Consider the following 26,785-nt stretch of genomic DNA (forward strand, 5'->3'; position numbering starts at 1 on the left):
TTGCTTCTAAGTTAATAGAGAAGGAATAACTGATTCTAGAATTGAAATGATAGAAATCTGGTTGCAGATCAAGGAGCATGGACAAATATAAGTACTGAGGACTTCATATAGTCTCCAAAGTTCAGGAAAGATGCTATGGAGTGTAAAAGGGAAACGAATCAGAGGCTTTTTTACAAAAAAATTTATACAAATAGCCAAAACACTATGAATGTAACATATAATTCCTGATTGTTTTGTGGTTCTTCTTGTTGTAAGTAGTTTATTGTATATATGTGTAATTATATAAATTTATATGTAAAAATATTTAATAAAACATTTTTAATTTAAAAAAAAGAAAGAAAATTTAGCCTGGCAAGATAGCTCAGTGGGTAAAGGTATATGTTGCCAAGACTGAGAACTTGAATTCTATGCCCAGGGACCACATGGTACAAAAAACTGACACACACAAGTTGCCCTCTGATCACACATGTATCATGAAATGCACATATCTATGCACATATAAATGAATAAATGTAAGTTTTAAAGGTCTCAAGATGGAGATGATTTTAACCAGCAATTCCCTTTAGAACTATGCAACTATGACACCCACTCCCCCAACCCCAATGATTCTCTATCTACATCAGGTAAGGCTTTCTGTATCTGTCTATTAAATGCCGATATTCCCTTGGAACCATGTTATAATCTTTTCTTAGTATCTACACTCTTTCTGTTTAACCTCCTCTGTGCCTAGAGTTCTAAGCATCTACCCCCCAACTATGTCTGAAACACAGGACCTTTCTGCCTGATGTCCAAATCTGTATTGTGAGTGCTTACTATCTTTGTTACACTAGGACACTGCACACAAACCCTGAACAGAACAGAATTTGTTTAGATATACTCCCACTCTACTTCCAACACTGCTTCTTTTCATTGTCTCACCTTTAGAGCATCATCCAATCAATAGCAATTCTGATTCATCCTAGAATTCTCCTTTTGTCACCCCAAACACATCCAAGGCCTTTAACTACTGGCCATTTGGTGGCTATGTACAATCTCTAGGCACTGTGCTACTTAGCTTTTGGAGATATAAAGATAAGTAATGATATATACTTTATAGGACTATTTTAAGAATTAAATGAAGGGGTGGAGAGATGGCCCAGCAGTTAAGAGCACTGCCTGCTCTTACAGAGGACCTGGGTTCAATTCCCAGCACCTACATGGCAGCTCACAACTGTCTGTAACTCCACTTCTAAAGGATCTGGCATCCTCACACAGACATACATGCAAGACAAAAACATCAATGCCCATACAAATAAGTAAAACTTAAAAAAATAATAAATGAGTTGACGTTTGTGTAGGACAATAGTCTAAAAGAAGAGGTTGACATACAAAGCAACAACTCAAAATGTAATGCTAGAGGAAGAGATGTGTACAGTTAAAATGGGTTTGCATAGGAGAGAGCGGTCAACTTTACTTGAGAAAGTACAAGATGGCCTTGGGAACAGAACTGAAGCTTCAGTTGGACCATGAAGGATGAGTAGCACAATGCTGGTGAAGAGGGAGGCAGGAAAGAGGAGTGCACAAGCATTTCAGGCAAAGGAAATGACATATGCTAAGACACATATTTGCGAAAGACACTTTCACATATAGGATCTGCAGGGAGTACAATATGAGCACAGATTTATGAGATGGAGGACAATAAGGCCACAGGACAGCAAGACATAGAGAGTAAAGGGCCTTGGAGGTCAGAATCAGGTATTTGAATTTATCTAGTAGGCCAAGGATATTCAAACTGTAGTCTCTGGACCACAGGAATATTTCAGGAACCAGATACTACAGAATGTTTACAGTAATTTGGAATTTGTTTTTTTAATAATTTTATTATGATAAAATATAAATAACTAAATTGTTTCTGTTTTAAGTAGTTGCTTCTCAACTTACCAGGGGTTATGTTATGTTAAATTCATCTTAAGTTGAAAATAACATACCTTAAAGATGTGTTTAACACAACCAACTTACCCAACATCTTATCCGAACAAGAGTCAATCCCAGAATCTCTACTGCTTTCCCCTGTAATTGAGCAGCTGCCTTGGAGCTGTGGCTCACAGGTGTTGCCAAAGATTAAAGGAGGATATTATACTGCACAGTTATTGCTAGCCAGAAAAGATCAAAATTCTAAATATAAGAGGCAGTTTCTATTGAACACACTGCTTTTGTACCAGAATGAAGCATAAAAATTCAAAGTGGCACATTCTGAGTAAGGACCATTTTAAATAAATCTCAACAGAGTTCAGCAGCATTAATTATATCCAAACTCTTGTGCAACCATCACCACTACTCTGGGAACTGTGTTTGTTTGTCTGTTTTTTTCTTTTTGAGACAGAGTTTCTTTGTGCAGCCCTGGCTGCCCTCGAACTCAGAGATCCACCTGCCTCTGCCTCTGGAATGCTGGGACTAAAAGTGTGCACTACCACCACCTGGCTCTGTTAACTGTTTAAAGAAATGCCTCTGATGTACTACATATTAAACCTAAATACATTACCAATGTGTTAGCAATTCGAATTTTTCTGCAGTCTTTGAGGCACTTCCTCACCACTTGCACTGAACTCTACATAATAGTCAGTTGGCTAAGAACAATGAATATGGAACATATTAAGACTGTATGGTATTAACAATGGGTTAAGTGCTTTTGGTAAGCTTTCGGTGTGTTGTTAGACATTTTTAGTTATGCGATAACAATAAAGTATAATGACATAAAACAAAAACTCAAAAACTAACACAGTAGAAATGGACAAACAACAAATAAAAGGAAAGGAGCCCAAGCGAAGGCACTAGAATCAGAGACCCACTCTGGGATTCATATACCCAGGAATCCCATTAAAAACACTAACCTGGAAACCATAATGTATAAGCGCAGAGGACCTTGCTTCAGTTTCTGTGAGTCCATATGTGCTTGGCTCATGTGGTTTAGAAAGCCTTGGGTTGTGTGTGTGTGTGTGTGTGTGTGTGTGTGTGTGTGTGTGTGTGTGTGTGTCCTCCAATCCCTCTAGCTCTTACACTCTGATTCCTCTTCTGCAGGGTTCCGAGCCCTGAGGGGAGAGATTTCATGGAGACATCCCATTTAGGGCTGAATGTTCCAAGGTCTCTCTCAGAGTAATGTCTGCTTGTGGATCTCTTTATTTGCTTCCATCTGCTACAGGAGGAAACTTCTCTGATGATGGCTGAACAAGGCATTGGTCTATGAATATAGCAGAATATCATTAGGAGTTATTTTATTGCTATTCTCCTTTAGTATAACAGTAGTATTTGGTTCTATCTTAGGTCTCTGGCCTATCTAGTCCCAGGTTCTTGGTCACCCAAGTAGTCTCAGGTTCCATCTCATGGAGTGGGCATTAAGTCAAATCAGATATTAGTTGGTTTGTGCTTTGTGCTACCATTGCCCTAGCATATTTTGCAGGTAGGACAGCACTGTAGGTGTAAATCTGTGCCTGGATCAGTGATATGTTTTTCTTTTGGAAGCCTGCAGAGTACCTTCCTGTACAAAAAAGGGGGGGGAATAAATGTGGTTCTTTTATTTTTTTAAGATTGTTTTATTTATCTCAGATTTTTTGTGTTTTATATGAATCTAAAAATTGTCCTTTCAAGAACTGGGAGAATTGTTATAATTTTGATGGGGATTGCATTGAATCTGTAGATTGTTTCTGGTAGGATGGCCATTTTTTACTATGTTAATCCTACCCATCAATGAGCATGAGAGACCTTTTTATCTTCTGATACCTTCTTCAATGTCTTAAAATTTTTAGCATACAAGTCTTTCACTTTCTTGGTTAGTGTAACCCAAAGATATTTTATATTATTTGAAGTTATTATGTGCAGTTTTCCTGATTTCTTTCTCTATAATTCATAATCTTACATATTTTATAAAGTATGAAAGATGCTAGCCATCAAATTTAGGATTTTAATTTCCTATCATTCCTTGTTCAACCTTCTAGACCAATCTAATAATTAAGTTATTCTTGATACTGTAAGCAGGCTCTTTAAAAAATTAACTTCCTGCCTTACCCTCTTCAGCAATAGAATTCTAATTCTGTAACTCCATGCCCAGCTCCCTGGTTACTCTTATGAGTAACTATGGATATAACTATTTCCAAGAGTAGGGTCTAGAATTTTAAATTAGTACTAACAATGTGTAAAATATCAAAAGTTTCACATCCTTTCAAGAGTGTGGTATTGGCATGATTTCTCCTTTTACTTATTCTGAGAAGTGTTAAATGCTACTTCACTGCAGTTTAAGCTTATATTTCTTCAATGACTAAGGGTGTGATATATCATTTCATTTACTTACTATGTTCTACATATGCTCTTCAATAAGGTGTTTGATATTTTCCCATTTTTTCTGGCATTTTTTTTTAATTTTTAGGGTTTTAAAAAAGAGGTATTTACTTTTATTTCACATGTATGATTGGTTTTGCCTGCGTCTACACATGTGCACTACATTTGCACCCAAGGCTAGTGCAGGCCAGGAATGGGTGTTGGAGCTTCTAGAACTGAAATTACAGATGGTTATGTGCTGCCATGTGTGTTACGGGAACTGACCCAGGGCCCTCCAAAAGAGCAGTAAGTGTTTTTACCTGTCTCTACCCTTGGGTTTTGGTTTTTTGTTTTTCAGATAGGATCTTACTCACTCTAGCCAAGGTTTGCCTTGAATTCACTTTGATGTTTCTGCCTCAGCTTCCCAAGTGTTGGGATTAAAGGCATGTGCTGCCACCACACATTTTGGTTTTGTTTTTAAAAAGAATTAACACTTTTTATTTTTACTTATATATGCATATGTGCTGTGGAAGGGTCTGCCATGGGAATGCAGGTGCCCAGGGAGGCCAGAAGGAATTAGAACCACTGGAGCTGAAGTTACAGATAGATGTTGAAATTTGAACTCAGGTTCTCTGAGAGGGCAACCAGGGCACTTAAGCACTGAGCCACCTGTGATAAAGACCCACTGACAGGCACAACCTGGTCATGAACTTGTACTAATCCCGATGTCTTAGCCTCTTGAGTACTGAGATTAGAAGCACAAGTTAATATAAAATTGAAATAATAGGGGCTGGAGAGAGCACTTAAGCAGTTAAGAGCACTGTCTGCTCTTCCAGAAGTCCTGAATTCAGTTCCTAGTAACCACATGGTGGCTCACAACCATCTATAATGAGATCTGGTGCCCTCTTCTGGTGTGCAGGCAGAATAATATATACATAATAAATAAATCTTTAAAATTGAAATAATAAATATAGCTATAAAATTCTTATAGTGGGTAGAAGATGGCCTAATTTTTAAAGTGCCTGTTGTGCAATCACAAGTTCTTGAGTTTGGAACCCCAACAGCCATGTACAAAGCTGAGGGTGGCAATACATCCCTGTAAACCCAGCAAAGGGAGATAATGGATCCTGAAATTCATGGGCTAGCTAGCCTAGTGGAATCAATACACTTCAGGTTTGGTGAGAGATTCTGTTACAAAACAAAACAAACAAAGAGATAATCAAGGTACACACTCAATGTCAATCACACGCCTCCATATACACATAAAGCCATGTGTACTCACCCTTCCCTTATTCATAAATTTAAAAAAAAATTATTTGTGAGCTAGAGAAATAGCTCAGTGGTTTAGAGCATGTTCTACCCTTGCAGAAGACCCGAGTTCATTCCCTGGCACTCAAATCAGGCAGCTCAGATGCCTGTAACTCGAGCTTTGGAAGAACCGAAATCCTCCTCTGGCCTCTGTGGGAACCTGCACTCATGTGCACATACCCAAAGACATACAAATATACACATGACTTTAAAATAGAAATAAATTTAAATTTACTTTATTTGGCAGGTATGTCTTTCTGTGTACATGTACTTATGTGCAGGTGCACGTCTTAGCAGACAAGTGGAGGTCAGAGGACAACTCTCCAGGACTGTTCTTCTCTTGCCGCCTTGTGAGAACCGGAGATCAAACTACTCAGATCTTTACGCCTACATACTTGTACCCACTGAGCCATCTTGTCGGCCTCCACATAGAGATTCTTAAGGAGCAACTTACTCAGGGTCATAAATTTGAACTTAAAACTTGAGAGGTGGAAACAGGAAGATCAGAACTCAAAGCTAGCTGGGCGCAGTGGTGTAAGCCTATAATCCCAGCACTCAGGGAGGCAGAGGTAATAGGATATGAGTTTAAGGCCAGCCTGGTCTACGAGTCCAAGACAGTTAAGGATATACAGAGAAACCCTGTCTCAAAAAAAAAAAAAAAAACACAAAAAAACGAACCAACCAACCAAAAACAAACAAACAAAAAAGAATTCAAAGCTAGCCTTGGCTACAAACTGGGTTTGAGGTCAGCCTGTGATGCACGAGACCTAGTTCCAAACAAACAAAAATAAAGATAAATGCATATAAAACCTATTTTTGCTTTTTAAAAGTTTTTATTATTTTTAAATATTATATATATATGGAGGAGGCAAAGGGATCGTGCATATTAAGTGCCTCTGGAAGCCAGAAGAGGGAAGTCAGTGAGGATGTAGAAGAGGAAGCCCTATTAATGGCTAATGGGAACGTAAAGTCAGGTGTGACCACTATGGAAGTCAGCATGGAGGTTCTGCAAAAAATAAAAACCAACCAACCAAACCTAAAAATAAAACTACAATATGACCCAGCCATTCTTGAGCATGTACCTGAAGAACTCCATATTCTATCAGAGATATTTGCACATCCATGTTTACTGCTCCTCTATACATCATAGCAAGAAAGTAGAATCAGCCTAGATGCCCATCGACAGAAGAACAGACAGTGGAAAGGTGGTACATATACACAATAGGATTATATTCGGCTGTAAAAACTAAAATCGTGGAATTTGGAAATTGTAGGTGAAGTGACCTAGACTCAGAAAGACCTTGTGTTCTCTTCTGATATGCAGGTCCTATGTCTTCATTTTTATGTGTGTGGTATAGGCCATGAAACTGAAAAGCAATATGAAAAGGAGAAGAAAGGTTTTAAGGAAGGAGACATTTAATAAAGATGAAGTAAAAGAATATGAGCATATACAGGGGGAGGAGGTCCCCCTCAGTCACCGTCATAGGGGAGGGGAGTAAGGAGGAATGGGAGGATTCAAGGGATGGGATAACAATTGAGATGTAATATGAATAAATTAATACAATATATTTTAAAAAAAGAATATAGGTGACATGAGTGGGAAAGAGACTGTTGAAAGTGAAAGGGTAGAAGAGAGAAAGGGAGGGCGTTGAGCATGAGACTGTGGTAGAGAAGGATCAACAGATAACATGCAAGAGAATACCAGAATGAAACCCAGTACTTTTTATGACAATTTAAAAATGATCAACAACAAAATCACCCAACTATGCCTCAAGGGAAAAAAACCCTAAAAATAAAACACCATCTCTAAGGAGAAGGCAGATATAAATTTGTCACAGATGGTGGGAAACCAGAGCTTTTAAGGAAAGAGTAAACATGATTAACTAATAAGGTCTTTGAAAATACTACTTTGATAATTGTTTGTCAGGTAGATTTGGGAGTAAAAATACAGGATTTAAGAAATGACTTTTATGGTATCTTATTTATTTGTTTTGTTTTGTCTTTCAAGACAGGATTTCTGTGTAGCCTTGGTTCTCCTAGAACTCACTCTGTAGACCAGACTGGCCTCAAACACACAGAGATCTACCTGTCTCTGCCTCCTAAGTGCTGGGATTAAAGGCATGTGCCATCATGGTATTTTAAAGCTGGCTGTGAATGTTGTAACCTGCTTTGCACCCAGCACTCAGGAAGTGAGGCAGGAAGACAAAGAGTTTGAGGCTGTCCAAGTGTAAAATCAAAAAAGAAGATGTTTAGGTCTTTGAAAAGGAGAGCAGTAGAAAAGAATGAAGAGAGAATTTTAGACATATTTAAGACACAAACATGGCATGATTACGTAGCATTTTGGATGTGGAGGGTGAGTGAGGTGAGGAGTGAGGAGTGAATGTGACATGGGCTAGTAGTCTATCTAGTATTAAGGGAGATATATATCCAGCCACCCAGCCAAGAGTTACTGAACATCTGCTGTGTGACAAGCACAGTTCTGGGCAGAGGTATCAAGGGGTGGCCTTGGACTTGAGTTTAATGAGGGAAACCAACAACAAAATTACAATGAAAAGAAAGAATGCTATACAAAGAATCTCTATCTTACTAATAAGCCTTTGAGTTACTGGCATTTGGGCATTATTATTGAAAATTCTACTAATATATACTTAAAATGCATATTTTTATTGTCCATACTTTACAAACATAAACTAGGTAGGTATAGTGGCACAGACCTATAGTTGCAACACTTGGGGTAAGATTAAGGTAGCCAGCCGGGACTACAGAGTGAGACTATGTCTCAAAAGACTAGAAATAGATGTTGGGGATGTAGCTCAGTAGCATAATACTTGCCTAGTATGAGGGAGGCCCTGGGTTTAATCCCCAGAACTGAGGGAAAAAGCACAAGCACACACATTTATTGCCAGTTAATGATACAGAAACTGAAACTCTTAGAAGGAAGAGATTAAGGCACAATATACTTTAAAATATACCTTTAAAAATACATGGATTCATAAATGGAGAGATGGATAGGTATATGATAATAGAAATGAAGAAGTGTTAATGCAGATGCTAGATATACGAGTATGTCTATCAATCTTCAAACTTTGTAGTACTTTTGAAAGACACCATCAAAAATATTAGGAAAAAAACAGCCCGTGATGTGGCTCAGTGGGTAGAGGCCCTTGGTGTTCAGACTAATGATCCAATTTCTATCCTGAGACCCACATGGTAGAAGGGAAGAACCAATTCCCCTAAATTGTCCTCTGACCTCCACATATGCATATCTCTTTCAAGGAAGATGGGCACACAGGAAGGGCTAGAGCTCTTAGCATGATTAAGCAATGAGGGCCACTGTGAAGAGCTCTGGGACCACTCTAAAGAGAATACAATCCCGAAGGATATCCTAGCAGCTAGCTGGTAGATGCTTAAAAGGGAACCTTACTGAAGACAAGGAAACCTGCTACTAAGCTTGTTGCCAAGTATGTGATGAAGGCATGGACTTAGACAGTGGTAAAAGGAGTAGAAGAATATAACAATGTTTGGAAAGAGAGGTAGGTAAGGATGGACAGGACTTAGTCAGGTGTGAGACTGCGGAGGAGCCAGAGTGAAAGAAGAGCAAGAAATGGTGTCTTGCCTTCTTGCTTGCGTGACTGGGTTGATGTAGGTGATGGAGCAGGTTTAAAGTACCCTGAGAACTGCCTGTGGGACACCTATGAGATTTCCCCACATGCAACTACAATGATAGGTTTAATGAGGTGTAGGATGTGGGCTCAGACGTTTAGGAATGGTAGTATAAAAGTAAGAGTTATGAACATCTGAGTGGCATGAAAGAGAAGACAAAGAAAAGAGAAGACAGAACCCAGGCTTTCAGGTTAGGGTGGGTAGAAAGAGAAGAGGGAGTCTTTTTAAAAAGGAGAGGAAGTCGGGAGAGGGGACGGCTGTCCAGGAGTAATATGTTCTAAATACTGTAGTCACAAAGGACCAAAAAGAACCTAATGGATTCAGTTGTTTGGAACATTAGTGGCTCTCAGAAATCACAGTTTTAAAGGAAAGAAGATGGAAAAGTGTCAAATAAGGAGAGAAAATGGGGAAGAGAAGTGAGCCGATAAAAAAAAATGAGGATATATATTGTTTTATTTTAAAACTATAGAAAACTTTAGCATGCTTCTATGTTGAGGGTAGAAAAATCAACAGAGAAGCCAGGCATGGTGGCACACGCCTTTAATCCCAGCACTTGGGAGACAGAGGCAGGCTGAGAGTTTGAGGCCAGCCTGGTCTACAAAGTGAGTCCACGACAGCCAAGGCTACACAGAGAAACCCTGTCTCAAAAAAAAAGGTCAACAGAGAGTAAAATGTGAAAAACCCAAGGCTGGACATACAGCACAGTGCTAAAGGCTTCCCTAGCCTATGCAAATACCTGAATTCTATCCCCAGTATCACATACACAGTGGAGGAGAAAGGGTGTTTGATGAAACCAAGTTTCTGAAGGCAATGGGAATTGGGGGGTGGGGGTGGGGACACCCAGCAGAGAGCACTTAGGTGTAATGGCACTAAGATGTGAATCAACAAAACTATTTGGGTAATGATAAGTTACAAATGACTACATAAATTGGCGGATGTGGCTAGAATATTCTAGTCGGTTATAGGACTAAAAATATACAGGAGTCAGAGAGTGACAATACAGTTTCCTAGCACTATAGAATTTTAAGGCAAACAAGTACATGAAATCACTTTTAAAAGGCAATGGGATAACCATTGAGATGTAACAAGAATAAATTAATAAAAAAAAGGAAGAAAAAAATGAAAAAATAAAAGTAAAAAAAAAAAAAGGCAATGTGTAAACCTTCAAGTCAAACTGAGCTTGAAGGAAAGGTTATGTTATAGCAGATTGATTTTTAAAGTGGGGTAGGGGGAGGCACACACTGTATTCTGTGCAAGAGAAAAAGAGAGGTGTGGTAAAGTATGCAGAAACCAGCAGAAATGGAGCATGTTGTGGGGGGCCATATAGCTTGAGTAGTAGTGTGGGTAGGGAAGGTATAAACGACAACAGAAGAGAGCCTAGGGCTTGGAGACAAAGGGCCTGGAAGGCCAAGTGGCCTTGTTTAGAGTTCATCCTGTAAGTAGGACGTGCTACTTCAGTTTCTATTCAGGAACAGATATCACACACAAAGTAGCATGTGAAGAAGCTTGATCTAGCTATGGTATCTGGAATAGAGTATCTTTTAATGGTCAGCCAGGAAGTTACTTTCCAGATGTACAGGATGATGGTATAAACTTGGCAGAGACAACAGAGACAGAATGGAAGTGGGCGCATCTCCACAATAGTGCTAAGGAAGAACTAACAGCAGGAAGTGGGTACTCATTCCTAATTGGGGAGATCATGCTGAGTGCAATAATTAACCCAATGGAACAGCAAGAAGAAAAGGAATCATGTGAATTTAAAAAAGAACTAAGATACAAAGGATCTACAAATCGAGAGATTTTTTTTTTAAAAAGATGAGGTCAGTTATAGCATTAGAACAACTCCTAGGACTTATTGTTATACCCATAGATCAGTGTATCTTTTAACCCTTACCAGAGAGGCTTTTTCTTGCAGTAGATGATCATCAACAAAGAGATCCGACTGTTAACATGCAGAGAACAAGAGACCATGGGGTGTTCAAGCCCTAATGGGACATCTATATTACACCCTTCCCCTCAGGGATCTACAGGAAAGAGGGTGGGGCCAGGGGGTGGAAAGATGGTGAGAGGCATAGGTAGTGGATAACATCAAGGAAAAAGAGCAGATGCACATGTGGACAAGACCTGTGCAAGCTCAAGATAGACAAAATGCCAGCACGAAGTGGAGGTAGATACCAAGTCTCACCCCTATCTGAGGAGCTATTGGCATTTGATTTCTGATGGAAAAGTCGGTTTTCTTTTATGGTGTAATACCTGGCATACTGACCACACTCCAGGGCAGGCCTCATACAGAGGGACAGTCAGACAATAGAAACCAGCCCTGATGAGGGAAAAGTCGGGAAGAGAACCCATGAAGTCAGGCGAGTAGGTAGATAGAGGAAGATCTGGAAGGTGGGTAAGGAAGGGGAAAGAACATGATAACAAATATGCTGTATGAAATTCCCAAAGAATAAAAACATTATTATAAAAAAAGATTTAATTGAAGTGTCAATGCAGAGAGAGGTCAGGTAATGTAAGTACTGAAAGAACCAATTAGTTCCACCAATGAGAATATTCATGGTAGATCTTCTACACATTAGCACCAACAAAAGGTAAAACAGACCACTAATCTAGAGCAGATCAGGTTGCTAGACACCAAGTAAGTATCAGTAAGTTTATTTTTGTCCAGTTAAGCCTGGCACTCAGGAGTCAGACCTAGGTGTCTCTGTGTGTTCAAAGGCAGCCTGGTCTACACAGTGAGTCCCAGGACAGACAGGGCTACATGGTGAAACCCTGTTTCAGCAAAAATAAGAATAAGCAAATTTTGCCTTCATATATACCAAAAGTAAAGTTAGAAAGTAAAATTTAGGACTGAGGAGATGGATAAAATACTTGCCATGCAAGCCTGAGGACCTTAGTTCAAACCTCTAATGCCAAAAACAAAAATAAAGAAGTTAAACCATCTATGCTTGGAGATAATATGATTTTATATACAGAAAAAAGGAAGTATTTCACCAGAGAGCCATTTTAATAAATGAATTTAGTCAAGTAGCAAGATTCAAAATTAACAAAAATCTTTCTTATTATCAATAATGAATCTTCTTAAAATTATTGAAACAATCTCAATTAAAAAAACTCTGGTAAGAAAACTGAACAAGACAGATTTAAACATAGACACATGAACAGAGGTGCACACATGCGCTCTCTCTCTCTCTCTCTCTCTCTCTCTCTCTCTCTCTCTCTCTCTCTCTCTCTCTCTCACACACACACACACACACACACACAAATGTTCCCATGTTTGTGTAATAGAATAGATACTGTTAAAATGCTCATACTGCATCAAAATACTATTGACATTCCTCACAAAAAATAGAAAAAAATAACTGTGAAATCCATATTGAAGAATAAGTCTCCAAAGTAATTTTGTTTAGTGATGACAGGGACCAAAACCAAGGCAAGTGCTATATCACTGAATGGGGCTCCCACAGAAAGTTCTAGGGCACCTTGGGTTACTTAAAAAGACTTTTGTAAAACACAGCAGCAGCAACAACAACCAAAAAAACAAAACAAAACAAAATAAAACAAAACCCCAAGAGTTGTTTTAGTGGTACAGAACTTGCAAAGAACACAAAAGGCTCTGAATTCACACCCCAACACCACAGAAAATCACTTAGAAATAGAACAAAAGATATATAAAACTGCTACAAAGAAAATACTGAGAAGTACTGAAGCCCCAATTAAGTATGGAAACAATATTTTTTAATTTTATAGATGTTTTGCCTACATGTATGTCTGTGCACTGTGTGGTGCAGGGCCTATGGAAGCCAGAAGGCAGCATGAGATCCCCTAGAACTGGAGTTCAAATGGCTATGAGCTGCCATGTGGGTACTGGGAATCAAACCTGGACCCTCTGAAAGAACAGCCAGTGCTCTTAACTGAGTCATCTTTCCAGATTTGATATTTAATTTATTGAAATGTTCTCTCTCTGTCTCTGTTCCTCTCTCCCTGTCCTTCTCACTCTCTTTCTCTGTCTCTGTTCCTCTCTTCCTGTCCTTCTCACTCTGTCTCTCTCTCTGTCTCTGTCTGTGTGTCTGTGTGTGTGTGTGTGTGTGTGTGTGTGTGTGTGTGTGTGTATGTTCCACCTATGCATATGTGTGAAGAGACAAGCACTTGTTAGGTGTCCACCTCTATTGCTTTCCACCTTTTGAGATAGGGTGTCTCCCTGAAACTCCAACTAGATTGGTTAGACTGGATGGACAGCTCTCAGCTGGGATCCTACCTTCTGAGCCTCTCAACCCCCTGGGATTACAGATGCATGTTGCCATTCACACGGGTATGCTGCAAGTACTTTGCCACTGAACCATCTACCCAGGTTTACTTAGTTACCTATGTTTTGAGGGTGGGATATCTCTATTGCCCAGGATGACCTCAAACTCTTTCAGCCTCAGCCTTCTGAGGCAGGAGGTACATGACACCACACCATCATAATTTTTATAATATAGAACACTCAGAAGCAGATCAAGGCATATTTGGGCATTTAATATACATACATATAAAAGAAGTAGCGCTGCTTCTCAGTGAGAAAGGGAATATTTTTAGATAGTGCTAGGACAAATAGATATTTATATGGAAAAAACTAGAACTACGTATTACACCATGAACAAAAACATTTTAGGTAGATTAGAGCGTTACCTGTGAAAGATAAAACTGTGAAGCTTTCACCAATAAATGTCTCTAAGACCTTGGAGTGGCGTATTTCAATATGGCACAAAACAACATATACATGAATAAAGAAAGTGAAGGTCAGGGATGTAGCTCAATCGTAAAATGCTCACATGTGTGAGGCCTTGGACTCCATCCCTAGAATAAGGGTGGGAATAAGATACACACACACAATACAGGAGTGAAGAGTTCCAATGAATATATATCAAGGACTTTAAAAAATATTCTAAGAAAGCTTGAGTGTGGTGGCTCATGCCAGTACTTGGGAGGCTGGAGGCAGGAGGATTGCTGTGAATTCAAGATAACTCTGAGCTACATAGTACTTTTAAAAAGCACACTTCAACAGGTATTTTACAGAAAACAAAATACATATAGCCAATAAACATATGAAAGGGCAACAAATCCCGTAACCATCAAGGGTTAAAATTAAAATCACAATGAAGTGTAACTCCATCCCTACTCAACTGGCAAAAATTAAAAATTCTGACAAGAGATTGGGGACATAGCTTAGTTGGTAAAGTAATTATTTAGCAAGCATGAGGATCTGAGCTCAATCCCCAGGACCCATTTAAAAAGGTAGGTGTAGTAGTGTATACTTATAGCCCCAACTCTGGGGAGGTTGAGATAGGCCAGAAAACTTAGATTAAATGGCAAGCCCCAGGCCTTAGTCAGAGATCCTGTCTCAAAAATCATGGTGGACAGCACCAAAGGAATGACTTCTGAGACTGACCTCTGGTTTCCACACACCTTCAATGGAATATATAGCTTCAAATAGTTTGAGTATATGCACCCAGTCTGTACACACGCATGAAGATACACAAAGTTCATATGGCACTGTTGATAATAGACCCAGTCTGGAAACATCTGAAATATCCATAGAACAAAAAGTAGCACAATTACACAGTAGAATTCTATACAAAATGAAAAAATATAGTTGTATGCCGCAGATCAGCTCTCAAATGCAGTATTGAGTAGATGATAAACCACAAAACATTATATTTACATAAAGGCTTAAAATAGCAAAAATTAAATAATGCTATTTAGAGACATATATGCAGGAAGTGTTGTTAAACAACCCCCCCCCCCCAAATATCAAGGAGGGTAGGTGAGATGGATGAGTACGTAAAGGCAATTGCTGACAAGCTTGATAACCTAAGTATGATAAACGTAAAATGCTGGGTCTTGTTTTGCTTTGATTTCCATGGCAACAAACAGAGGAAGTCTTTGTACACTGTTGTGCACTAGCTCTTTATTGATTGGTATGATGTCTTATAATGGCAATGGAACTACATTTTTTGTTTTGTTTTCCGACACAGGGTCTCTCTGTGTAGCCTTGGCTGGCCTGGACTCACTCGGTAGACCAGGCTGGCCTCGAACTCAGACTGCCTGCCTCTGCCTCCTGAGTGCTGGGATTATAGGAGTCCTTGCATTGAGTGTTTCAAAAAAGAAAAAGAAAGGGAAGGGAAGAGGAAGGGAAGATGAAGGGAAAAGGAAAAGAAAAGAAGAAAGGAGAGAAATGAAGAGAACAAGGGAAGGGAGAAAGGGAGGAAAAGGAAGGAGGGGAAGGAAGGGGAGGGGAGGAATTACTATCACAAGCATCAGAACTGTGCTTGTAGGAGAGGAAAGGAAGAATATTACCTGAGAGGCGTATGCAGGGGTGCTTGGGAATGTTCTGCTTATCACCCTAGGTAGTAGTTACATGGGTGTTTACAGTAAAATTACCTGTTAATCTACATCATGATTTATACAATTTTCTGTTTGTATTACCAAAGAAATAAAATTAGGAGGGAATCACAAGTGTGGTTAAGCAGTGTGAAGGTTTCTGAGGAATTTGACTCTAAATTTGTGACATTTGTTAGTGGAATACTATATAAAATGAATGAACTACAATACATGCAATAGTATAGATTAATCTCACAAGCATAATTTTGGATTATAGTTTCCAGATTTAGGAAAAAATCGGGACACCCAGTTAAATTTGAATTGCAGATAAATCATCATTTTGTATAATGTTTTTAACATTTTATTGATTTATTATTACATTTGGGTGTTTGGCCTTCATGTATATCTGTGCACCATGTGTAGGCAGTGCCCAGAGGGCAGAAAAGGCATCAGATCCTCTAAGACTGAAATTACAGATGGTTGTGAATCACCATGTGGGTGTTGCAAATTAAACCTGGGTCCTCTGCAAGAGAAGCCAGGTGCTCTTAATCACTGAGCCACCTCTCCAGTCCAAAGCATCATTTTTAATATAAGTATGGCTCATATAAAATGAAGTGTTGTTCATCTGAAATTCAAACTAGGCTGGGAATACTGTATTTTCTCAGGTGACCTTACATAGGACTAGAGGTTTGGACTGTGGCTACCCTTTAAGGAGAATAGAAAAGAACACAAATGGAAATTCTGGGATACTTCTAATACTGTTTCTTCATCTGAGAGCTATTTATGTGTATTTTACTTTGTAAACAGTCAATGAAATGGTACAAGCATCATTGGGCACCTTCATATATGTAGCCTACTACTTCAGTGGACTACCTAATTTGTTAACTTCCTGTAATGTATTTGTCATTTATCTGGTGGTCGCTTAGTCCCATTCAAGACAAGAAATAGGGATAAACATAATGGGAAATGTCAGCACTTATTGACTTAAGAATAATACCTGGAAAAGGCAATTCAACAAGCAGAGACATGGTCTATAAACATAAAAGTATATTCAATTCATGAGGCAGCATTTTCACTTAGCAAATTGGTAAAATACTTAATAGAGAAAGGAATAATCTTATGCTATGCCTTTTTGGAAATAAGATAGCATTTGTTTTACAATTTTGTGGTTTGGGGGAAGGTGGAAAATTGGAAGTATCTCATATGCCCTATACTTCCAAATCTGACTGACTATTCTCCTGCCAAGTAACTGCTGTGCCAGTCATAAAAGTGAAAAGGTATGAGTATGCGCCTGAGAGAAATGATGAAGGGTTGTTCATTTCTGTGTCTCCTCCAGGCTGACCAACGGCATGTCTAATGCTAAGTGATGGCTCATGGAAAGGAAGCATTGTGCCTTTTCCATGCAAATGGCTGCTATGGCAGACGAACTGTAGGCTTGAGCCTCAAGAACAAAGGAAAATGATATACCTGAGAGACTAAGAAGACAGGCAGTAGAAACAATATATAAAACCACAACTTTTGCTTAAAAAAACAAGTTGAAGGAAGCAGGTGACTTGTATTTAAATTTTTTAAAAGAACTAAAGCAATTAGGTACTATTTGCCAAAACCAATACTATTTATCATTCCAAATAATAAAATATTAAAACCATTCCAATTTAATTTAGAAACTATATTCCCATAAGAAAAACAACTTCATAAACCCAGGGTATATTCTTCGACATTCTTCTTGCTCATAAATAAAAAAGGCAAGAGAAGTAATAGCAATAAATATTGGCAGAGATAATTTTCTTTTTTACCAATTTCATATTTTAAAAACCCTCAAGACTCTAATTAATAAAATTTGTATTAGAACAGAAGTATATTACTAAATGGATGAATTTCAAGAACATAATGTTGAATAAAATAGTTACAGAAGACACATACATAATGAAGCATAATTACGTTAAGTTTAGAAATTGGCAGAATATCAGTACATATTGCTAAAAGTTACAAGAATAGAGAATTAATGAAAAAGACAAATGTGACAGCCCACACTTAGAACAGTAGTTAAATCTGTCCCTTAATCTAATGTAACCTGACCTAATTCCTTAGGCTGCTTTGGCAAAAACCCTTTAAAACCTCAGCAGGAAAACCTATCCTTTTCTCAGCTTTCATTATATAATAACAATGAAGCATTTGTCACAAATGACAATCCCTTTTGTATAGAAGGCCATACTCTGGTTTCTAGGTATCACACCAACCTGTCTCCTCAGTGTCTTTATTTGGCTGCTTTACTCTTGGCCTTAAAATGTGAGTGCTCCTCGCTATTGTGTACTGTTGGCTTTCTCATGATCTAGTGGCACAGTTTTCAAATATTTGTCTCTAGCACATGTTCTTCTAAGATCTTATCCTGAATTTACTACCTCCTCCTGGACTTTTTCAAAAATGTATTCCAAATCTAACATACTCCAAATCAAATTCAGAAGTGTTTCCTCTGTGGTCTCCTTTCTACTAGCCACTTGACAGCAGGGGACATTGCAAGAAAAGCACCTGAGGTAATTGGATTATTGTTGCAAACACCACACCTCACACAAACTGAGATGACTACAGCGCCTTTATGAGATACAGTCTTCTAGAACCAAAGTTATGCATGTGGTGCACTGTGGAGAGTCATGGTTATGGGACATATAGCTATGCTTCATCCCTGCCTTTCCTTTATCTAGGACTCAACCGCAGGTTTTTTCCCATTAACTTCTTTGCCTCACAAATCAAATCAGTGACTTAGATATACCTGCTTTCCTCATTCTCAGTAATAAAACATGTAGCAGTATTCTGATGGGCTGTATCCACCCTCTCTGCAAGAACTATGGAAGACCTTACAACTTGGAACGATCTATGTTTTTGTAATTCATCCATTTGCTAATATACTTCCATTCTAACCTCTTCTTTCTCAACAGGTAAGTTTCATTTCTGCTAGTCTAGCCCAGTGTGCAATGGTGTCTGGATGCCCCAAGGTTAGAAGCAGAACAAGTTGGCAAATAACAAGGTGTGGGTCTTATTTAGATTCTTACTCAAATAAGTAAAATCTGAGACAATTTAAACAGAAAGTCATTTTAGCCAAGAATCTTTTTAAAAGAGTTCTTATGTTTTTCACATATACACACTGGAATAAATAAAATAAGACATCCAGGATTTGTTTCAAAATATTATCACTCTATAGCCAAGAACCCAGAATGTACTTATCTTGTCAAAATATTATCAGAGAGAGAAAGTAGGTAGGATCAGATGAAGCAAGTCTGGTCACAAATTAATCGCCGCTAAACGTCTAGGGGAATCACCATAACCATCCACACCACTTTTGTACTTGCTAGTAACACTTTTTAAATGGAAAGAAAAGAGACAAACTCAGCTTCAATCCAAGAAGTCATAAAAGGAATATACCACCCTACGAACCAAGAACAGAGTGAAAGAATTAAAAAAAAATGTAGGGGCTGGAGAGATGGTTCAGCAATTTTAAGAACACTGTCTATTCTTCCAGAGGTCCTGAGTTAAATTCTCAGCAACCACATGGTGGCTCATAGGATCTAATATCCTCTTTTGGCATGCAGGCATACATGCAAATAGAGCACTCATATACATAAAATAATTAAATAAAACAAAAATGTAAAGCTAGCCAACCAACTTGTCAAATGTGACAGAAAAAAGTAGAGAAGATAAGCAAATAACTAAAACATAAAATTACAGAGATAGATTAAAATACAAAGTAAGACTATTTGCAATATTATGTCAAGAATTTTGAGTATCTACACAAAATGAAAAATTTCCTGAAAAATATAAAATAGCAAAATTGAATCAACATACTGAAAATCAAATCATCAAAACTACATTTGAAAATAATTCCCATGTTACACAAATGGTATTAAAGCAAAACTGAAAACTTCCCAAATAATTTTATATTCAAATTAATATTAGATGGGAAAGCACATATACCAAAAAAGTCATAGGCACTCTCTCACAAGGCCAGATTTGCAAGTCCTAAGTACAGATGACTCAACAGAGGAATCTCAAATGGCCAAGAAGCACTTAAAAAATGCTCAGTGTCCTTAGTCCTCAGGGAAATGCAAATCAAAATGACTCTGAGATTTCATCTTACACCAATCAGAATGGCTTAGACCAAAATCTCAAGCGACAGCACATATTGCCAGGATGTGGACAAAGGGGCACACTCCTCCATTGCTGGTGGGAGTGCAAACTTGTATAACCACTTTGAAAATCAATCTGGCAGTTTCTCAGAAAACTGGGAATAGCTCTACCTCAAGACCCAGCTATACCACTTCTGGGAATATACCTGAAAGATGCTCTACCATACAACAAGGACACTTGCTCAACAATGTTCATAGCAGCCTTATTCGTAATAGCCACAATATGGAAACAACCTAGATGTCCCTCAGTCAAAGAATAGATAAAGAAATTGTGGTACATTTACCCCATGGAATACTACTCAGCTATTAAAAACAAGGACATCATGCAATTTGCAGGCAAATGGATGAGACTAGAAAATATAATCCTGAGTGAGGTAGCCCAGACCCAGAAAGACACACATGTACTCACTTATAAGCAGATTTTAGCAATTTAGTACAGGATAAACATACTACAGTACAGGCCCAAAGAAGGTAAGTAACAAGTAGGCCCCAAGGGAGGAAGCTTAAACCTCACCCAGAAGGGGAATTAGAATAGTCAGAGGTAGTGATTGAAGAGAGCAAACAAGGTAAGAGAGGAAGCATAGGGAGATCTGAGCGTGGAGATCAGACCTGGGGAAAGCAGAGTGGGTGGGGGGAGGATAGAAGACCTGTAGAGAAAAGAGAAACTGCCGCGGGAGCATCTCTTCAGCAAGCTGGAGATCTAAATCAGGATAGGCCTCCTGGGAGAATATGAGGGGGACTATAACAGAGACTCATACTAGCAGGGGCCATAGAGACTGAAGAGGACATCCTCTAACTAGATAAGACTCCTAGTAGAGGGAGGGGAACACCAACTTACTCACAAAAACTTTAACCCAAAACTCACCCTGCCTACAAGATGTGCAGGATTACGATAGAACAGATAGAGCAAAGATTGAGGGAATGTCCAACCAATGCCTGGCCCAACCTGGAGCCCCTAGCAGAGCTGTCCTCTGAAGGGCTCCACCCAGCAGTGCTCCAAAACAGATGCTGAGACTCACAGCCAAATATTGGGTGATGTGTAGGGAGTGTTGTGAAAAAAGTAGAAGCAAGGTTAAAAAAAAAAAAAGGAACAGGAAGAGTCAAGAGCTTCACAAGAAGACCAACAGAGCCAACTAACCAGGGGCCAGAGGGGCTTGTGAAGAGTGAAGCATCACCCAAGGACCATGCATGGACAGGACCTAGGCTCCCTATACATATGGGCAGCTCAGGCTTCATGTGGGTCCTCTAGTAAGGGGAGTAGGGGCTGCCTCTGACATGGACTCTATTGCCTGATTTTTGATCACTTCTCCATGGTGGGACTGCCTTGCCAGACCACATGGTAAGACAACATGCTCAGTCCTGATGCAACTTGATGAGCTGGGGTGGATCAGAAGTGGGGCTCCTCTTCTCTAAGGAATAGGGGAGGGGAATATGGGAGAGGGAGGGAGGGAGGGTGGGGCTGGGAGGTGAGGGGGAATGTGGCTATGACCAGGATGTAAAGTGAATAAATAAATGAGTTAATTAATTAATAAAAAGAGCCAGCAAACATCATCTAGTAAATGCAAATTAAAATTATAAGAATTTATACTATTTCACAGATGTGAAAAAGTGGGAACTTTCATACACTGGAGATGTACAATGGTACCGAGTATATTAAAGAACTGCTAATCACTTTCTTATCAAGTTAAGCATGTATTTACCCTCTTGTATTCCTAAGTATGCCCTCAGACCAGCCTGGTCTACAAAGTGAGCCCAGGACAGCCAAGGTTACACAGAGAATCCCTGTCTCCAAAAACCAAACAAAAACAAAAACAAAAAATGTTCACAAAAGGGTGCATATACAATGTTTTGAACACCATTATTCATAATGGCATAAAATTTGAAATAAGTCAACAAGATGAAGTCAAATCATTGTCTAATCCAAACTGAAGGCCAGGGCATTATTCAGAAATACAAAGAAACAATCACTAATCAAAGAAAGAAACAAGAATATACATAAGCCTCAAAAGCATTGTGCTGCAGTATAGCATTTGTTGTCTTCTCCTCCTCCTACTGGCATGTGCAAAGGCATGGGGTCAGTTGTCACTACTGCAAAGCAACAGCAATATAGTGAGCAAAACAAGCCACGTGACACATTTATAAGAAGTCTAAGGCTGTGCAAAATTAACCTATGGGGCCAGAAAACAGTATTTGGTTATTTCAAGTAGAAATGGGGTAAAATGGGGAGAGGGAAGTTTCTGGGTGGGATGGAAATGTTGCCTATCATGTTTTGGTAGTTGTGGAATCTCTCTTCATGGCTTAGGAAAGCCAGTGAGGCCAGGGGTGTTTCAGGGTTGCTCCTGCATGGAGGCCCAGAGAGGCCATTAAGTGAATATATGAAGGTAAAGCCTGGATTGCCTTGGACAGCCCAAGGTGTCTGAGATGCCAGAGCTGTGGGATAATTGCCAAGGAGAGCTCCTAGCAGTCGACACAGCTGAAAGGAGTTGGAGATCTGAAGAGCAGAGAAAAATGGAGTTTGCCCTTGTTTTTGGTCTTGCTTGGGTTCAATATTTCTTCACTATGTTCCCTTTCTTCCCTTTTGGAAATGGTAATGTGCCATTGTATGTTGGAAGTATGTGATCTGCTTTTTGATTTTGATTTTAGAGGTTTACAGTTAAAAGACTGAATGAATCTCAGAAGAGACTTTGAACTTTTAAACAGTGTATGGGGACCTTTGAAGTTGCACTGAATACATTTTTGCATTATGATATGACTACAAGCCTATGGGGGCCAGGGAGCAGAATGTGGTGATCTGAATAAGAATGCGTTCCTATAGGCTCATATATTGCATTGCTCTACTTTTAACATGCACGCACATACAAGCACACACAGACATGCATACACACGAGATTTTATGTGTCTATATAAAAATTAGGATCCATAATAAGAGAAAGCATGATTTTTTTTCTGTCTGACTTATTTTGCTTAATATAATTTCCATTTGGGTCCATTTTCCTTCATGCTGCACAATTCTTTTCTTCTTTGACTAAAACAACTAAAATCTGCCTTTTAAAAATGATTCATTTATTTATATGTGTGCATCTGGATATATGTGCATGTGTGAACATGGAGGCCAGAAGAGGACATTGGGTGTCTAGTGCTATCATTTGTGCCTGTTCTTTTGAGGCAGGGTATCTCCTGAACCTTGGACTCACGTTTTCTCAACTAGGCTAGAAGCCTGTAAGCCACAATGATGCTCCTGTCTCCACCCTATCTTGAGCTGCAGGTATTAGCAAAATGTCCGGTTTGTTTCAAGAGTGCTGTGATCCAAACTGATCCTCATGATTGCACAGAAAATTCTCTAAACCTCTGAGACAGCTCTCTAGCTTCAGTCTTAAGGTCTTGCTATGGGACCAATCTGACCTAGAACTTTTACTCCTTTTGCTTCAGCCTCATTTTTCATTTTGTTATTTTTTTCAATAATCTCTTATATTTGAATGGATTAGAAGTGTGGCTGTTTTGGAGGAAGATTGGGGGTAGCCTTTAGGGTCTCAAAAGCCCATGCCAGGCCCAGTCTCTGTCTGTCTCTCTCCCTCTCCTCTACGCCCCTCCCCCCTGCTTGTGGATTAGGATGTAGCTCTCTGCTCCTTCTCTAGCACCAGGCCTGCCTGCCATCATGCTTCTTGCCATGATGATCATGGGCTAAGCTTTTGAAACTTTAACAAGGCCCCAGTTAAATGCTTTATTTTCTAAGAGTTGCCTTGGTCATGGTGTCTCTTCTCAGCAATAGAACAGTGATTAAAACAACTGGGAAGTGATGGACTATTAATTGGCTTGACTGAACTAATTATTTCACACAGAATTCATATTACCAAAACATTGTATTATCTTGAACATAAATGTAAAAATAAAACTTAATAAACCTTAAAAAAAGTTAAAAAATATCATTCCAACAGTAGCCAACTCTAAATATTTAAAGAAAGGCAAAATAATTGGAGAAAAACATATATAAGTTTTGAGATTTGCTCAAGGAATGAATAAATGCTAAAGCATAGTGGCAGAGTGTCTGAATGTGGAAGGTGTACCCCTCTACATGCACAAAACCCTTGGTAACTGATGGAAGATTTCTAAGTCCAAACTCTTAAGGAAATGTGTGACTAATCATAAGCCTATCACTAAATCAAGTAAGCAGAAACTTCTGTGATGGCAAACTACCCAGAATTACCTCAAGAAAGTTACAGAACTGAAAACAAGCAAAAACAAGGAATGAACACACACACACACACACACACACACACACACACACACACACACACACACACAAAAACAAGGAACATATGAAAGCACAAAAATAATGTAACCATGTCAAAAATGATGAAAAGCACTTGACAAATAACCATAGATAATAAAAGCAATGCTCAACAAACCAGACCTAGTGCTTTCTTAGCACGTATGGAGGCTTCTATGAAAAATGCACAGCAATCATACACCTAACGTAAAAAAAAAAACTGTTACTTTTTTCTCTTGTGTTCAAGAACATGACAATATTCACATTTATTATTTCTATCAACCAATGCATGGAAGCTTCTTCCACAAGGACAAGTAGGCAAAGAAGAAAAAGAAGAAATAAAAGCATCCAGATTGGAAAGAAGTCAAATTTGCTGTTCATCAATGACAAGATCCTGTAGATAATTACCCTAAAAGATCTAACCAACTACTAGACCCAATAAATTGTATAGGCCAATGGATACAAGATCAACTTATTAAACTCAACAAACAATTCTAAAGTGAAATTAAGAAAATAATTCCATTTTAATAGTTCTGAAAAGAAACTTAGAAATAAAATTCACAGAAGCATTAAAGCAATACTTCAAAAAATGTAAAGCTCATTAAAAGAGTAAAGAAAAAGGACAGCATTTATGACTCTAAGAGTGAACACTGCTGAGGTGGCAATGCTCTCCAAATACATGTGTTGATTGGATACAACACCTATGAAACTCCCTGAGGGCTTCTTTGCAGAAACCCACAGGTAGATCCTCAAATTGCCATGGAAAAACATTTTTTTCGTGACTCTCTGTAGCCTTGGTTGTCTTAGACTAGCTTTGTAGACTAGGCTGGCCTCAAACTAACAGAGATCTGCATGCTTCTGCCTCTAGGGCTGGGATTAAAGGTGTGCGCCACTGCGCCCAGTTTTGCCATGGAAATTTAAGGATCTCTGACTAATCAATGGAATCTTGGAAGAACATTGTTGGAAGTGTCACATTTCTCAACTTCAAAATTCACTACAAAAGTTCAGCAATCAAGTCAAAGAGGCACTGGTGAAAGCAAAGTGACACATATCCACGGACTAGCCCAATCGCTTCTTTACAGGGACCCAAGTGACACATATCCACGGACTAGCCCAATCGCTTCTTTACAGGGACCCAAGAGACTCAGTAGGAAAAGAATAGTCTTCAAACAGATGATACTAGATAACTAGATACCCATGTGCAAAAGACTGGAAATAAAGAAATAACCTTAACATCATCTACTAAAATTAACTGAAATGAATCAGATCTAAATGTGACACAAATGGTTATTTTCCATAAGAATATATACAAATTGTCAATGAGTACATGAAATAATGCTCAATATACTTAGCCATGAATTAAATATAAGTGAAAACCACAATAAGATACAATTTCATACTTACTGCGAGGGCTAGAAATGAAAAGGCATAAATATCTGGTGTGGTGGTGCACACCTTTAATGCCAGCTAAAACATCCTTGTGAGTTCAAGGCCAGCATGGTATGCCTAGCAAGTTCCAGGCCAACAATTCTATTCTTATATATATACCAAAAAGAAATAAAAACATACATGTTTAAGAAAACCTATGCACAAATGTTAATAACCAATGTGGTGGCGACACATGCCTATAATCCCAGCACTTGGGAAACAGAGGCAGGCAGATCTTTTGTTACAGAGAGAAACCCTGTCTTGAAAAACAAACAAACAAACAAACAAACAAACAAATAAATGAAGTACCAGTTAACATACTACATGATTTACATTGCAAATCTAATGCCAGCCACCAAAGGTTATATATTTCCTCTAGAGAAAGAAAGAATTGGGGGTGGGTACTAATGGGTTAAGGTGCTTCTCTTCAGGGTGATAAAATATTCTGAAACGAGGCTGTGGTGATGCCTGTACCACTCTGAATGTACTAGATCCACTGACATATACAGTTTTAATATATAATATGTGAGTTATATTTCAATTATGTAAACCTTCCCTTCACATCCACCCAAAACAACTCAAAACTAAATACCTAAAAAAAGAAAAGCCAGGCGTGCTGACACACACATCTTTAATCTCAGCACTCAGGAAGGCAGAGGCAGGTGGATCTCTGTGAGTTCAAGGCCAGCCTGGTCTAAAAGCAAGTACAGGACAGCCATGGCTACACAGAGAAACCCTGTGTATAACAGCAGCAATAAAAACAAAAAAGAAAGTAGAAAAAAGAAAAGGTAAGAGCCTTCAAAATTATATTAAGAAGGCTAAAGCCCAAAGTGTAACTACAGAACGAAAAGGGCACATATAAAACTCATTCAGAAATGAAAGCTGGGTGTCGAAGAAATAGTTTATGCGCATCACTGCATTACGGACATACTAGACATTTTCAATAGCATCAACTTTCATGCTTCTCTAGCAATGACTTGAAGGAAGACTGTGAAACCACACTGATAAGGTTTACACATGGCAAACATCTGCAAGGGACAGTGGCCACTTGAACATTTTAACTGTAAGTGGGTGGGGGTAAATTAAAAGTAAAATTTACTGGACCAGATGGAATCCAACTAAGGGAGAATTTCAAATTTCACAACTGACTTTGTGAATTAGTGCAAGGGAAAGGGATCGTTTTTCACTATTTTTGAAAGTAACCTCAAATTTGAACTGTGGATATTACTTTAAAGGTGAACTGAAATAGTCTCCTCCAAATACCGACAATACCAATAAAAGCACA

General features: G+C 38.7%; 1 protein-coding gene across 3 annotated transcripts in view; it reads right to left on the reverse strand.

Moving 5' to 3' along the window:
• Positions 1-26,785, reverse strand: part of KIF4A (kinesin family member 4A) — a 113,300-nt gene that overhangs the window by 66,238 nt on the left and 20,277 nt on the right. The gene's annotated exons all lie outside the window — the stretch shown is intronic.

This window comes from Acomys minous, assembly GCF_964271855.1.
Source record: "Acomys minous genome assembly, chromosome: 7".
NCBI lineage: Eukaryota > Metazoa > Chordata > Mammalia > Rodentia > Muridae > Acomys > Acomys minous.